The sequence below is a fragment of the Cherax quadricarinatus genome, chromosome 44 (assembly GCF_038502225.1).
Source record: "Cherax quadricarinatus isolate ZL_2023a chromosome 44, ASM3850222v1, whole genome shotgun sequence".
In the NCBI taxonomy this organism is placed as follows: Eukaryota; Metazoa; Arthropoda; class Malacostraca; order Decapoda; family Parastacidae; genus Cherax; species Cherax quadricarinatus.
The window spans coordinates 31,636,098-31,648,072 of record NC_091335.1 but is presented as its reverse complement, the minus strand read 5'-3'; positions in this window follow the sequence as shown (position 1 = coordinate 31,648,072).

Sequence of the window (11,975 nt, the reverse complement as noted above, 5' to 3'; positions counted from 1 at the left end):
GAACTCCCATCCTCCGTTTATATAGCAGGACATCGGTTACAAGTTCGAAAGGTGATCCCTACACCACAACAGTGTAGAAATTGCTGGCGATTTGGCCATCCAGCGAAATATTGCAGATCTATCGCCGAATGCCCAGTCTGTGGTGCCAATGACCATTCTAATACGTCTTGCAATCGATCTCCCTCTTGCCTTAACTGTCATGAGGCTCACCCTTCGTACTCTCGCCGTTGTCAGGTCTATTTAAACGAGCGGGAAATCCGTTACCTCAAAGAGACAGAAGGTCTCCCTTATGCCATGGCAGTTTCTCATCTCCGCCTCCAAGGGAGACTCCCACGTGTTTCTTATTCCCGTGTTTCAAAACGTCCCCCCACTTCTGGTATCCCATCTTCTACACCCACCTCTGTGGTTACCTCTCCCATAATCACTCCTGTATCTAATCCTTTTGCTGTCCTCGGCTCAGACGTCCCTACTTCAACGCCTCAGTCTAATCTCGCTTCTTCGAGTTCTCTCTTACAAGCCTCAGTATCGACGAGACATCGTACGACACCTCTTCCCAATCGTCCCTCTACTTCTCAAAAGTCAAAAAAAGGTCCGGTAACACCTCCTACCCATCTTCCACCTCCTCATTTTACCCTCCCTGTCTCTGTCCCTAGTTCTTCCCCTCTCACTGGCTCAGTTACAAGTGCAGAGGTTCACCCTCCTCCTCGTAATGTACCTTCCTCCCCTGTTCCCTCCCAAGTTTCTTCCTCTTCTGCCACCTCCCAGGTTCCTGTCTCTTCTGTCCCCTGCCACGCTTCTCCAGTTCCCTCCACCCTTTTGCCCCCCCCTACCTTGGTACAGTCCAATACAGTTCCAATCTTTACTCATCCTCCCCCTACCATTCCCAATATTGTCTCCCATACGACATCTCTGAATTCCGAAACACTTGAAGCAATCTCTGAATATATTGCAGAGACCAAACCATCAATGGACACTGATCCACCTTCCGCTCTTTCTCTCTCCTCTGCTCCATCTGCGCAACTCCTTTCTTCACAGCGCACCGTTCCTTCGCTGCTTGAACATTTTCCACTGCCTCCGCATGTGGACTTTTCTAACCCTTCTAGTCCGTAGGAACCCTTACCTGCGGATTTCAAGTATCTTTATCATTGCCAATCATGGCCTTTTTACAGTGGAATATACGCGGCCTCAGGGGTAATCGGGGTGAGCTTCAGATGTTACTCTCCCAGTTTGCCCCTGTTGGTGTTTGCTTACAGGAACCAAAATTACACTCTGCTGTTATTTCTCACATCTCAGGCTATAATTTATTGTATTCTTCAGATCCTTTTCCTGATGGGACCTTTAATGAAAGTGCCCTTCTTCTCCGCACTGATATTCCGTACCATCAGCTATTTATTCATACTTCGCTGCATTACACAGCAGCCCGTATCCACTTACATAGGTGGTATACACTCTGTTCTTTATATCTCTCTCCTTCTCGGGCATTATCTATTCCGGATTTTGCCTTCCTTGTTTCGTCATTACCGCCACCGATTCTGTTACTTGGTGATTTTAATGCCCACCATTTCCTCTGGGGAGGGTCTCACTGTGATTCCCGTGGAATTCAGTTAGAGGCTTTTCTTGCCACCCACCCCCTCCATGTTTTAAATACAGGTACTCACACCCATTTTGATCCTCGGACTCATACTCTCTCTTGCATCGATCTCTCAGTTGGCTCTTCCTCCGCCGCATTAGACTTTACTTGGTCTGTTCTCCCGGACTTACATGACAGTGATCATTTCCCAATCATTCTTACTTCCCCTTCATATTCGCCACCTCTTCGCACCCCACGCTGGCAATTTAATCGGGCAAATTGGAACCTTTACTCACACCTGACTGTTTTTAAAGAGGTTCCTTCTTCGTCCTCCATCGATGAGCTTTTACACCTCTTCTCGTCCTCCGTTTTCACCGCAGCTTCTCATTCTATACCCCAAACTTCGGGCAGGCATTCTCAGAAATGCGTGCCTTGGTGGTCTCCTGCTTGTGCTCGTGCAGTACGTTTGAAGCGCGCTGCATGGGGCAGGTACCGGTACAATAGAACCACAGAGCGACTCCTTGATTTTAAACAGAAGCGTGCGATCGCTCGCCGTGTCATCCGTGACGCTAAACGCACTTGCTGGCGAGATTATGTCTCCACCATCACCTCTGCTTCCTCTATGAGTGCAGTCTGGAAAAAAGTACGAAAACTGAGTGGTAAATATTCTCCTGACCCGGCTCCTGTTCTGCGGGTTGCCGGTGTTGATATAGCAAACCCACTAGATGTTGCCAATGAAATTGGCAATCATCTGGTCCGTATTTCTCAGGGACTCCATCTTTGCCCCTCATTTCTTTCCTCAAAGTCTGCCAGAGAGTTAGCACCCTTGGACTTTTCTTCTCTCAGAGAAGAACAGTATAATGTGCCTTTTACACTTCAAGAACTGGAGGCAACACTCTCAGCTTGTCGATCATCGGCAGCTGGGCCCGACGACATTCATATTCGTATGCTACAACATTTACATCAGTCAGCCCTTGCAGTCCTATTACGCCTTTACAATCTTATTTGGTCACAAGGAGTTCTTCCACAGCTGTGGAAATCCGCCATTGTTCTCCCTTTCCGCAAACCAGGCACTACGGGACATGAAACCTCCCACTATCGTCCCATTGCTCTTACCAGTGCAGTTTGCAAAGTAATGGAACGTCTAGTAAATAGACGTTTAGTGTGGTATTTAGAGACACACAACAGTCTCTCCACTCGTCAATATGGCTTCCGTAAGGGACGTTCTACCATAGACCCCTTACTGCGCTTGGATACGTATGTTCGTAATGCCTTTGCGAATAACCACTCAGTTATTGCCATATTTTTTGACCTTGAGAAGGCATATGACACAACTTGGAGGTATAATATTTTAGCCCAAGCCCACTCCTTAGGCCTTCGAGGCAATCTACCATCCTTCCTTAAGAACTTTTTAACTGACAGGCATTTCCGTGTTCGGGTTAATAATGTGCTCTCCCCGGACTTTGTCCAAGCTGAAGGTGTCCCCCAGGGATGTGTTCTGAGCACAACACTTTTTCTCCTTGCTATTAATGATTTGGCCTCTAGTCTTCCATCAAATATTTGGTCATCACTCTATGTTGATGACTTCGCTATTGCCTGTGCAGGCGCTGACTGTCACCTCCTTACAGTTTCTCTCCAGCATGCAGTCGACCGTGTTTCCAATTGGGCCACCACACATGGGTTTAAATTTTCCAGCACTAAAACCCACCAAATCACTTTCACAAGACGCTCTGTCATCTCTGATCATCCTTTGTACCTCTATGGCTCACGTATCCCTGAACGTGATACAGTCAAGTTTCTGGGCCTCCTCTTTGATCGTAGGTTATCCTGGAAACCTCACATTACCTCTCTGAAGGCAACTTGTCACAGCCGGCTGAACCTTCTTAAAACCCTTGCTCATCTTTCGTGGGGAGCTGATCGTCGAACCCTCCTTCACCTACATTCCACCCTTATTTTATCGAAACTTGATTATGGTGACCAGATCTATTCAGCGGCATCTCCTGCTACTCTCTCTAGCCTTAACCCCATTCATCACCAAGGATTACGTTTATGCCTTGGTGCTTTTCGCTCTTCCCCTGTCGAAAGCCTCTATGCAGAAGCGAACGTTCCATCCTTATCCGATCGCCGTGATGCCCATTGCCTGCGCTACTATGTACGCTCTCATGATCTCCGCAATCCTTCCATTTATAGAATGGTCACTGATATTAGTAGACATTCTTTATTTGTTCGCCGCCCCTGCTTACTCCGTCCCTTCTCTCTTCGCCTTCATTTGCTCTTGTCTTCTCTTCAACTACCACCTTTCTATGTACATGTAGCATCTCACTTTTCCCTACCCCCCTGGGAAGTTCCAGCTGTTCGAGTCTGTTCTTTCTCCCTCCCTTGCTCGAAAGCCCAACTGTCTACGGTCGCTTCCCGCTCTCTTTTTCTTGACCACTTTCACTCTCATTCTCATGCCATTGCTGTGTACACAGATGGCTCTAAGTCTTCTGACGGCGTAGGATTCGCATCAGTGTTTCCGGACAGCGTCGTACAAGGGCATTTACTATCTTCAGCTAGTATTTTTACTGCTGAATTATATGCCATCCTTACAGCACTTATCCGTATTGCATCTATGCCTGTGTCATCATTTGTGGTTGTCTCAGACTCCCTTAGTGCTTTACAGGCTATACAAAAATTTGATACACCTCACCCCTTAGTCCTCCGTATCCAACTTTGGCTACGCCGCATCTTTACTAAGCATAAAGATATTGTTTTTTGTTGGGTCCCTGGTCATGTTGACGTACAGGGCAATGAACAGGCAGACACTGCTGCGCGGTCAGCAGTACATGACCTACCAGTTTCTTATAGAGGTATTCCATGTACGGACTATTTTGCTGTAATATCTTCCCACCTTCACACCCGTTGGCAACAACGTTGGTCTACTATGCTCGGCAACAAACTTCAGTCTATTAAACCGAGTATAGGTTACTGGCCGTCTTCTTATCACCAGTGTCGAGGTTGGGAGACTACTCTCTCCCGTCTTCGCATTGGCCATACTCGTCTTACTCATGGATATCTCATGGAGAGGCGTCTTGCTCCTCTCTGTGAGAATTGCCAAGCTCCATTATCAGTCAGCCACATTCTGTTGGACTGCCCACTTTATCAACGAGCACGCAGAATTTACCTCTGTCGTCGTCTTCGCCCCGCTGCTCTCTCTTTACCTTCCCTTCTCGCTGATGGACCCACCTTTCATCCGGACTCTCTCATTGACTTTTTGACAACGACTGACTTACTTCACAAATTCTGATACTTTCAGCCCTTTCTACTTGTATCTCTTGCTACCCTCTACCCCCGTACTATCCCCTGCCCCGCTGTTTTCTGTAACCTGCTGATCATCCCCCCTCCCTTCTGCCATCCAATTCCCTTGCTTCCTTCCCTACCCTGCAACGCTGTATAGCCCTTGTGGCTTAGCGCTTCTTTTTGATTATAATAATAATCACTGTACTAGTCGACAAAAAACATGAATATTTCGCTAGAACTCCATTTTTTCTATCGAATGGGTGCAAGAAACCACTCATTTATGAAATTCAACTATCCAGTACAGTGGTCAGAATTTAGCAATTTTGCCAATTTCACACAAATTTCAAAAGATGCCAATTTCCGAATAGGGTCCAGAATAAACAAGAAAGACATTCCTGGCACTAAAATGACATTTCCTCTGGTCATTAGTCACGTCTCAAGACCCCTCTTATATTCTTTTGCTTTCCACTTTGAATTTTTATTTTCACAAAAAATATAAGATTTACTGTTATGCAGACTACTGCATTAGTGTAAAAAATGGTATAAATATTATTGGTGCACTTGTGAAAGAATATTAGACTCACCAGTTGATGTGTATTGCACGCTTGGCACGATTTGTTTACTTTTGAAGTTTGGTAAAAATCGAACATTTCTGCTACTTTGAGCTCAATTTCAAGGCACCTTTCTTTGTAAAACCAGTCAAAATCATCTCAATTTCTGTAATATGTCTTCCATTCTATAAAATGAGACCAAGAAAACTAGAATACAACAATAAATACCATACGAAAATACACTGCAAAGTCGCTGATTTATTAAAAAAAAAATGGTCAAAGTTTTTTTTTTCTCATTATGCACTGTGTGTTGCAGGATTTTTTTTTGACTGTGCACACTGACCACATAGACCAATTCTTTCATATGAAGGCCTACCAGCTTTCTCCCACTAGATTTGAGGCCGCTAGAATTTATGAGTACAGTGGACCCCCGCTTAACGATCACCTCCAAATGCGACCAATTATGTAAGTGTATTTATGTAAGTGCGTTTGTACGTGTATGTTTGGGGGTCTGAAATGGACTAATCTACTTCACAATATTCCTTATGGGAAAAAATTCGGTCAGTACTGGCACCTGAACATACTACTGGAATGAAAAAAGTTCGTTAACCGGGGGTCCACTGTACTAGTACGTCAAAAACCCCTACGCGTAAGACGTACTAGTACGACGAAAACCCTCAAAGGGTTAACTGTAGTTTTAAAAATGCTAGCCGAGTCAGTGGTTCTCAAGATTCCCTGCAGAGAGTTCCAGATTTTGGGCCCCTTTATGTACAGTGAGTTTTTGAAAAGATTTAGCCTGACACAGGGAATGTCATAGAGGTTTTTGTGCCTAGTGTTGTGTCCATGGGTTCTGTTGCAACTGTCAAGAAAGTGTTTCAGGTCAGGATTTGTAATAGAATTGATCTGTAAATGAAGGTTGCACAACAGTACGAGTGAATGTTTTGTATAGTGATTAGGTTTAGGTCTTCGAAGAGTGTGGGGAAGGGGCGGTTGTCTAGCAGTGGATTGTGTGATCATTCGCACTGTGGCTTTTTGTGTTATTATTGATTTTAGGTGGTTTTTCGTTGTGGAACCCCAGGTACAAGTAGCATAGGTGAAGAATGTTTAGATCACTGAATAGTATAGTGTAAGTAGTGCTGTTTGTGGTACATTGTAACGTTTCTTTGAGAGGATGCTAACGGTTTTAGAAACTTTTTTTATGTGTTGGATATGGGTGTTGAATTTCAGTCTGCTATCAAGGTGCAGACCCAGGAATTTTCCCTCATTATGTTTAGCAATAAGTATGTTATCAAGCATAATGTTGAGTTAGTTCTCACTTCCTCTACTCCCAAACATAATGTAAAAGGTTTTGTCTGTACAGTAGGGCCCCACTTATACGGCGGGTTAGGTTCCAGGCTGTCGCCGGAAAGCAGACATCGCCGGAAGGCAGAACTCCATTTTTTCCATTTATAAATGCATATAAATACCAGACAACAAGTTGACACTAAATTATATTAAGTTAGTAATAGAACCAGGCATTAAAAACACACAAGGTAAAATACAGTCACAGTAAATTCATTACTTATCTTAAAGTATTTGTAATCTTAATGTAGGGAGAGAGGTGAGTAGTACTTATTTGTAGGATGTCAGGTGCAGGTAGCCCAGGTGTAGGTAGCACTGGCTCCCTGTCTCATACTTAATATTTAAAACATCCCAGAGAGGTAAAATGCACATACAGTACACTCATTATTTACCTTAAAATATGTGTAGTCTTAATATAGGAAGAGAGGTGAGTAGTATTTATTTGTATAAAGTCAGTGTAGGTAGCCGGTAGGTGTAGCCTGGGCTACACCTACCGGCTACCTACACTGTGGCCCAGAGCCATATTATTAACATTGACATGCCTTGTTCACTGAATTTAATCATTTCTAACAACTACCTTTAGATGCCATCATAAACGAAGGTAGAAGTAATGAATAATTCATGCCGAAAATTGTAAACAAAAGCGGAGTGGGGGAGTGGCTGGGCCAAACGCAGATTCATACACGTTTTCTCTGATGGCTGAACAGAGAAAATGTAATTTTGTCCCTCCACCCGGCTCCACAAGTATTATTATCAGAGCATATAAAATATGCAATAAATGCCAGGCAACAAGTTTACACTAACTTATATTAAGTTAGCAATAGAAATAGGCATTAAAAACACAATAAAAGGTAAGATACACACAGAGTACACTTATTACTTACCTTAAAATATTAATATTAATGTGTGAGAGGTGAGTGGCAGGGTGTTTATTGAATAAAATCAAAATGGCATTGGGAGCTGATCGTAAACCGGGGGTCCACTGTATTAATAATGATAATAATAATATTATTATTATTAATAATAATAATATTATTAATAATAATAATAATAATAATAATTATTATTATTATAAAAAGCACTAAACCACAAGGGTCGTGGCCGGGCCACCACTTGGAAAAGGCCCGGGCCGGGAGAATACCGGCGAATCTTTAATAATAATAACACAAGGGTCGTGAATTGCTATACATAGAGTAAGGGCATACGAAAAGAATATTTTTCTACAATTACCCCCCAGTGTTTGACTAGAGAAAATGTAATTCTTCCGACACCACCTACACAGCTGCTTGGTAAACAAATCTCATATTTACATCAATTTTTATTCTGAGTTTATGTATCATGTTTATATGCTATGTAATGGGTTTCATATATAATTTTGAGGAAAATATCATAGATGGATTAATGAAAATGCCTATATTGATGTAAAATAAGACATTTAGTGTGCCCAAGAATGATTATTATTACATAGTATTGGAGTCATGAGTAGAGAGAGACTTAGCGATTTCAATGTGTACCTGCACACCAGCACAGTGTGTAAGTATATTTAAGTACAGGTACACACAAGTATAATTATCAGAGTACATATAAAATATGCAGTAACTTTAAAACACTTGAAATTTTGGAAAGTTTCCTGACATAATAGATGTGGTCATGGAAAATGTAAACAAACAGGGTGGGGGGGCACCGTATTTAAAAGACTGCTTGCCGTATAGCAAATTTTGGTCATAATTTGACATCGCCATATTAGCGGAACGCCGTAAAGCAGGGCCTTACTGTATTAAGTATAAGTTTATTGATGGTCAACCAGGTTGCTATTTTTGAGAGTTCTTTGTTAACAATAGTGTTGAGTGAGGCTAGATTTGGGTGGGAGATGTCAAGTCATGTTGTCAGCAAAGAGAAAGTTGTTGTGAAATGCTCGTATGATCGTTGACGTATAAAAGGAAAAGGAAGGGGCCGAGAATGCTTCCCTGTGGTATACCAGTGTCCAGGGGTCTTGTTGAGGAGGTTGTCATTCACAGAGGCATATTGCTGTTAGTAAGTTAGGACTTGATAAATGCAAGTGCAGGCCACTTATACTGTAATGATCAAGTTTGAGTAGGATGCTGTGATCTACTGTATCAAAATCTTAAGGTCAATAAATTATTATAATCAAAAAGAAGTGCTAAGCCACAAGGGCTATACAGCTAAGGTCAATAAAGATTCTAAGCAGGTATTCTTTTTTTTTTCCAGTGTTGTGTATACTAGGTCTAGCATTTTTATTATTGTGGCATTTGTGCTTTTTTCCCCTGAAGCCAAACTGGCAGAGGTTGAAGATGCTTTGTTTCTCAAAGATTTTGGAAAGTAAAGGCAAGTTTGATATTGGCCTAAAATTGTTTACATCTGTTGAGTCACCACCTTTGTGTATTGGTGTAATCCTTGCTAGTTTGAGTTTTTTTTTTAAACTGCAACTGTAAACACTTTTAGTTTCAAGGGGCATGACAGTGAAAGGGTTAATATTGTAATTACATTATTATTATAATCATAACCAAATGCTAAACCCATAAGGGTCATACAGCTATTGAAATCATAGTGAAACAGAACTTATTAGCTTATATATTATTACATTGTTGGGGAAAGTACTAACTCCTTTGGGGTTATACATCATCTGGGGGAATGGGAAACAATCAGGTTTGATCCAAGGAAGGAGAACATGGTTACACTTAGATCAAGGGCCTCCACCAACATCAAGGAGCCCCCTTTAAGAGGAGCATTTAGTATAATAGTAATCAAGTTTGATCCAAGGAAAAGCAGAGGAGTTCCATTTCCTTAAATGAGACATAACCTGAGGGGAAGTTCTAAACCCACAGGGGTCATATAGCTCACAGGAAACAGGAAGCAATCAAGTTCAATCCAAGAAAAGGCAGGCCAGATCCACTTCCTCAGTTGAAGAACTCTTTGTTGGCATCATGGGAAATCACTTGAGGGAGGCCAGATTATTATAATCATAGGGGAGCACTAAACCTATAGGATTATACAGCACCTGTGGGGAGGGGGGGGGGAGGTATTCAGTCTCAATTCAGGGAACTGGAGCACAGATCAAGAGCCCCTCACCAGCATCAAGGAACCTCCCTTGAGGGGCAGAGAGGCCAGAGACAAGAAGCACACAAATCATATACCCAAAGTGTTAAATCATATACTAGAAGTGCTAAACCCATATGAGCTATAGTGTGAATATTAAATGGTATATAATACCAACAGGTTGGTAAGTAAGACACAGCTGCAACAGTTAGGTGTGTATTCTGAAATGTTTCGCCTACACAGTAAGCTTCTTTAGTCAAGTATCCCCTCAAGGAAGGTTCCTTGATGTTGGTGAGGGGCTCTTGATTTAGGGAATTGGATCTGAATTAAGCCTGAATGCCTTCCACATCCCCCCCCCCCAGGCGCTGTATAATCCTCCGGGTTTAGCGCTTCCCCTTGATTATAATAATAATAATTTAGTCAAGTATAGAAAAGTAAGTAGAATCAGTAGAGATGCAAAGACAGTGTTATCAGTCCATCACCCTTGAAGACAGTTTTGAGGTGGTCATTCCCTCAGCCTGACTATGGAGGAAACCTCTTCTCCAGGCTGAGGGAATGACCACCTCAAAACTACGTCTTCAAGGGTGATGGACTGATGACGTCATCTTCACATCTCTACTGCTTCTGCTCACTCTTCTGTACTTGACTGAAGAAGCCTACTGTGTAGGTGTTGTATAGCCCTTGTGGTTTAGCGCTTCTTTTTTTTTTTATCATCACACTGGCCGATTCCCACCAAGGCAGGGTGGTCCAAAAAAGAAAAACTTTCACCATCATTCACTCCATCACTGTCTTGCCAGAAGGGTGCTTTACACTACAGTTTAAACTGCAACATTAACACCCCTCCTTCAGAGTGCAGGCACTGTACTTCCCATCTCCAGGACTCAAGTCCGGCCTGCTGGTTTCACTGAATCCCTTCATAAATGTTACTTTGCTCACACTCCAACAGCACGTCAAATTTATCAACCATTTGTCTCCATTCACTCCTATCAAACATGCTCACGCATGCCCGCTGGAAAGTCCAAGCCCCTCGCACACAAAACCTCCTTTACCCCCTCCCTCCAACCTTTCCTAGGCCAACCCCTACCCCGCCTTCCTTCCACTGCAGACTGATACACTCCTGAAGTCATTCTGTTTCACTCCATTCTCTCTACATGTCCAAACCACCTCAACAACCCTTCCTCAGCCCTCTGGACAACAGTTTTGGTAATCCCGCACCTCCTCCTAACTTCCAAACTACGAATTCTCTGCATTATATTCACACCACACATTGCCCTCAGACATGATATCTCCACTGCCTCCAGCCTTCTCCTCGCTGCAACATTCATCACCCATGCTTCACACCCATATAAGAGCGTTGGTAAAACTATACTCTCATACATTCCCCTCTTTGCCTCCAAGGACAAAGTTCTTTGTCTCCACAGACTCCTAAGTGCACCGCTCACCCTTTTCCCCTCATCAATTCTATGATTCACCTCATCTTTCATAGACCCATCCGCTGACACGTCCACTCCCAAATATCTGAATACATTCACCTCCTCCATACTCTCTCCCTCCAATCTGATATCCAATCTATTATCACCTAATCTTTTTGTTATCCTCATAACCTTACTCTTTCCTGTATTCACTTTTAATTTTCTTTTGCACACCCTACCAAATTCATCCACCAACCTCTGCAACTTCTCTTCAGAATCTCCCAAGAGCACAGTGTCATCAGCAAAGAGCAACTGTGACAACTCCCACGTTATGTGTGATTCTTTATCTTTTAACTCCACGCCTCTTGCCAAGACCCTCGCATTTACTTCTCTTACAACCCCATCTATAAATATATTGAACCACCATGGTGACATCACACATCCCTGTCTAAGGCCTACTTTTACTGGGAAATAATCTCCCTCTTTCCTACATACTCTAACTTGAGCCTCACTATCCTCGTAAAAACTCTTCACTGCTTTCAGTAACCTACCTCCTACACCATACACTTGCAACATCTGCCACATTGCCCCCCTATCCACCCTGTCATACGCCTTTTCCAATTCCATAAATGCCACAAAAACCTCTTTAGCCTTATCTAAATACTGTTCACTTATATGTTTCACTGTAAACACCTGGTCTACACACCCCCTGCCTTTCCTAAAGCCTCCTTGTTCATCTGCTATCCTATTCTCCGTCTTACTCAT